This window comes from Fukomys damarensis, unplaced genomic scaffold (assembly GCF_012274545.1).
Source record: "Fukomys damarensis isolate Sample0158 unplaced genomic scaffold, DMR_v1.0_HiC HiC_scaffold_39, whole genome shotgun sequence".
Classification (NCBI taxonomy): Eukaryota; Metazoa; Chordata; class Mammalia; order Rodentia; family Bathyergidae; genus Fukomys; species Fukomys damarensis.
Genome location: NW_022900951.1, coordinates 44,160,552 through 44,165,291, shown reverse-complemented (window position 1 = coordinate 44,165,291; position 4,740 = coordinate 44,160,552). Strand labels below are relative to the sequence as shown.

Here is a 4,740-nt window from a genome sequence, read left to right as displayed (position 1 = left end):
TCAGTCTATTCCCTATGATGAGTTTTAATAAAACTTTAGTGTATAAGCTATAATTTGGGTTCTGCTCCAAACCTCTTGATTCCCTATTTTATTTGTTAACTCATGTCCACTGAAAAGACAAAGAGCAAGGTATTTGGGAACTGCATGTGTTGTGTATCACCCTCCCACACACATAAAAATTTTATTTGAAAGAAAACATGGTATAGATACACAGCTGAATATATTTTTAGCCATAAAAAGAATAAAAGCTTGTCATTTGTAGCAACATGGATGGCAATGGAGTACATTATATTAAATAAAATAAACCAGACATAAGCGGGGCTGGGGATTTAGCTCAGTGGTGCTGCAGCCTGCCTCAAAAGAGCAAGGTCCTGAGTTTGATCCCTGTTACCGCAAAAAAGAAAAGAAAAGAAAAAACAGACAGAAAGACAAACACCATATAGCCTCAATTATTTGTGGAAATTAAGTACTTCTTTTAGAAGAACAGATTGTTATAGAGGTCACTAGCACTGAGAAGGGCAAGGGAAAGGTGAAGTGGAAAGGAAAATAAGGAGCAAGAAAACATGAAGAGGAGGAATTGCTTTTGTTTCTCTATAACACATTAGGATAACTGTTTGTTAAAACAACTGATGTACTAGAGGAGTACAAAATGCCCAAGACATAAAAATGATTCACGTTTGAAGAAATGGAATGCTCATTACCCTGATGTGATTATCATACATTGTATCAAAATAGTATAATGTACCCCATAAAGATGTATAAATATTGTGGCTCAGTAAATAAAAAGATGGGTAGCCAGAGAAAGCCTTTAAACCATCATTTGACCAAGCTAAATAACCCCTTTGCCTGCAGTTTATTCTTTCTAGTGACAGGCTTAAAATCCAAGCTAATCAACCAAGGCCCCCAAGACAGAGATATGGAGATGAACTGAGGACACTATTGATGGGAATGCTGCACATTTAGAGAGGAGTAAATTCAAATGAGATGTTCAAAATAATTAACAATCAGCCTCACATAGACACTAACCAATGAGAAGAGCCATTAGTACTAGAGTAGGGTTCTAGAAGTCTCTGTCAGGCTGGGTCAAAGAGACTCCTAACAGTCTCAGGAGGGATCCACAAAGTGGTGGAGTCACTCAGAGAGCTTAAAGAAACAGCAAAATGAGAATCAAGACTTGTCATGTAGAGGTACAAGATCCCAACAAAGAATGTAACTATACTGTATCCCTAAAATATACCAATAAACTCAATTAAAGCTGAAAAAAAAGAAACAGCAATTTACTGGCTGGTATCAAAATATTTCAATTTCAAATAAAAGCTCTGCCGAAATATTGTTTACTAGCTTCATGTAAACCCTGGACCTATTTATCATTTTCCTCTTCTCTTTTGAAGCTACTTGTCAGACATGTTTTTTGTCACTGTGAACAGTTGTAAGAGGATTTCTGAGAAGTGATTTTCTATCCTGAGTTTAGGTAGAGTGTGCCTTTCATTTGAGGCAAATCAGCCTGGAAAGGCACTTACTTGGCTAGATGCTGAAGACATGGAACATCTGCCCTTAAGATGCTCATACTCAGAAAGGCAGATTAACATACAGATGCAATAATCATAGAGTATTATAAGTGCTATAAGAGAAGAGGTATATTTCTGGACCAGCCTGAGCTGAGGGCCAAGGTTCAGAATAAGTGTCCCGAAGGAGATTGTTTGAACTTAGTTTTGAAGTAGAAATAGAAATTATTTGTTTGAAAAATGATTAAGGAGTAGGGATACTGGGAAGATGATATTTGAAGGAGAAAAAATTCATGATGTTACCAGTAAATTGTGAGAATAATTCTATTTGGATAGAACATGAAGTGAAGAAAATAGAAAGAACATAAAGTGAAGGACAAGAGGTTATTAAGGTCAGAATCGTGGAGTACTTTAATGGAATGTGAAGAAACTTAAAATTTATCCTGTACTTCATAGGCTGTCCTTGAGTTTTAAATAGAATATACACTCAATCATATTTGCATTTTTAAAAACCAGTCTGGTTCATAGGGGTACTACATTGAAAAATTTGACTGTTTCTTGGATTATGCAATGTAGCATTACATAATGCATGTAGCATTTATAGAGAAGGGATTTGAGAAGGATAAGATTAAAAGTAAGAAAGCCATTTAAAAATGACTATTGTATTAAGTGTTTGTAAAGGGGGAGGGGGTGAAGGGAGGGCAGGGACAAGGGGAAAAAATGAGAACCAAGACCTGTCATGTAAAGGTACAAGATCCCAGTGATGAAAGTAACTGTACTGTATACCTAAAATGTACCAATAAACTCGATGAGGGAAAAAAATAACTATTGTACAGAGAGCCAATCTGTGCCACAGGAGTGGTGTACCATGCTCACGTGAAAAAGCTGACCCATGCCTAAGGAATGAGGCTTCCTCCATATGACAGAGTCAACTCTTCTTTCTGTTCTTTTTTCTCCTTTTATCTGTTTTTCGATGGACAAGGGTGACACTTTATTGGTCCTTAGGGTTTGTCAATATTTGGTTTGCACTTAGTGCTACAAATGATGCTCATAATTGATATTATAGCCAAGGTGACAGCCATGGCTATAATTGGTTTTCTTAAGATGCCAATATGTAGATTGTACTGGGGTCATTGACAATACCATGATTCATTCTGGGAGAACTGGGCACTTGGGCCAATTGTGCTGCAGCTTCACCTCTCAGGTAAATGGAAGTGGTTGGATCTGGGGACTGGGGAAAAGGCCAGTATTTAGCCATACCCTCAGGACACTAGAAAAAATAGACATTAACTAGAGAGGTCTTCATACTACATTAAATCCTCTACTTACAAACAGTCTAGTTGTGAACTTTCACAAGTGTACTGCATAAGACATGATTTGGTGGCCTATGAATGAATCCAAATCATAAGCAATTCTCTTGGAATGGAACTCATTTGTAAGTTGGGGATTTACTGTAGAAGCAAAACTTTGTATTGCAATAAATCCACAAGGCTCAAAACAAAACAAATAAATAAACAAAAAAATTAGAAACATGAGAAGATAAGCCATTGAAATGCCTCCAAAACCTCTCAACTCTGTGAAATTAAATGAAGTAGATTTAAAAACATTGAATAATCCAATAATGTAATGAAATTGAAGCAGTAATAAATAACCTATCAACTAAGAAAAGCCCAGATCTGGACAGGTTCACTGCTGAATTCTATGAAAACTTCAGGGAAGTTCTAACAGCAATGCTCCTCAAAGCTTTTGATGAAATTGAAAGGGAGGGAGTACTCCCACAGTCATTCCTGAAAGCTACCGTTGCTCTGATTTCAAAATTTGACAACAATCCAACCAAAAAAGAGAACTATTAGCCAATCTCTTTAATGAACATAGATACAGAAATCCTCAACAAGATAATAACAAGCAGAATGCAACAAATCATCAAACAAATCATACATCATGACAAGTAGCTTTACCCCAGAGGATGGCTCAACATGTGCAAATCAATAAATATAATATATCATATAAACAAAAAGAAGGACAAATATCACATGATCTTCTCTATACACACAGAAAAAAAGCCTTCATCTCAATACACAGCCTTTGGGATGCACTTTGAGGCCATACTCTTAAGTGAAATAAATATGACATTCATGTGTTTCTCTGGTGTGAGAAACTTAAAGTTTTCCTATGAAATAGGAAGAAAAGATGAAAAGGGGAAAGGGAAGTTGGAGGGCTGCGGGAAAAGAAAAAGGGGATTGGAATTAACATGAGAAAACCAAACAATGGAAACGAAATCTTTGTAAATAGGGATGAGTAGAGGGATTGAAGGGCAGACAGGGGAATGGGAAACAATAAGAATCAAGATATATATTATGTAAACGTACAAATCACCAATGATGAATGTCATTATATTGCTTAACTAAAATGTATCAATAAAATTAATTTTCAAAAATACACAGCCTTTGACAAAATACAACATCCTTTTATGATTAAAAGCACTGAAGAAAATAGGTAAAGGACCTTATTTCAATCTAATAAAAGCCATTTATGACAAAACCACCACCAATATCATATTAAATGGGGAAAAACTGAAAGCTTTCTCTCTAAAATCAGAAACAAGTCAAGGATGACCACTATCACCACTCTTGTTGAATATGGTTCTCAAAATATTAAGAAGAGTGCTCACTTTGGCAGCACATATACTAAAACTGGAACGATACAGAAATTAGCATGACCCCTGTGCAAGGATGACATGCAAACTCACGAAGCATTCCATATTTTTAGAATAATTGACAGATCTGTGCATGTCTTACCTTTTGGGAATCTTATATGCATTCAGTTTGACCCCCTCAGGAAGAAAATTAACACCGAGGGTGATTTTCCACCTTGATGTCAGGCAGCTGCACCATGTGTGTGGACAGAGTGCTGGACTTGTTTGGAGGGCACCATTCAAAAGGCAACACAAATAAGTTCTACATGCTGGATTCAAGGTGGTCAGAGTATTGCAGAGGGAAAGCTGATTGCCAAGGAATTCCTCCATCATCAAAGGGCAAACTCAGTGTCTGTGTATATAAAAACAAGATAATATTTTTTGCAGGGTATGGCTATTTATCCGAAGATAAAGCACGGCTTGTTCCAGTGATGAAGGAGAAGCAATTGTTTTTGGTGGGTGTGACAACAACCGGCTGGTTCAACACAGAGCTGCACACAGTAATGAAATACTTATATTTTCAATTCAGGCAAAATACCT

The 4,740-nt window shown here is 36.6% G+C and overlaps 1 non-coding gene across 1 annotated transcript; it reads left to right on the top strand.

Annotated features, from left to right (window-relative positions):
- The first annotated feature begins 4,168 nt into the window (after positions 1-4,168).
- On the top strand, positions 4,169-4,272 carry LOC117284823. The gene has a single exon (XR_004515901.1). It is a non-coding gene; the product is annotated as a U6 spliceosomal RNA (small nuclear RNA).
- The last annotated feature ends 468 nt before the right edge of the window (positions 4,273-4,740 follow it).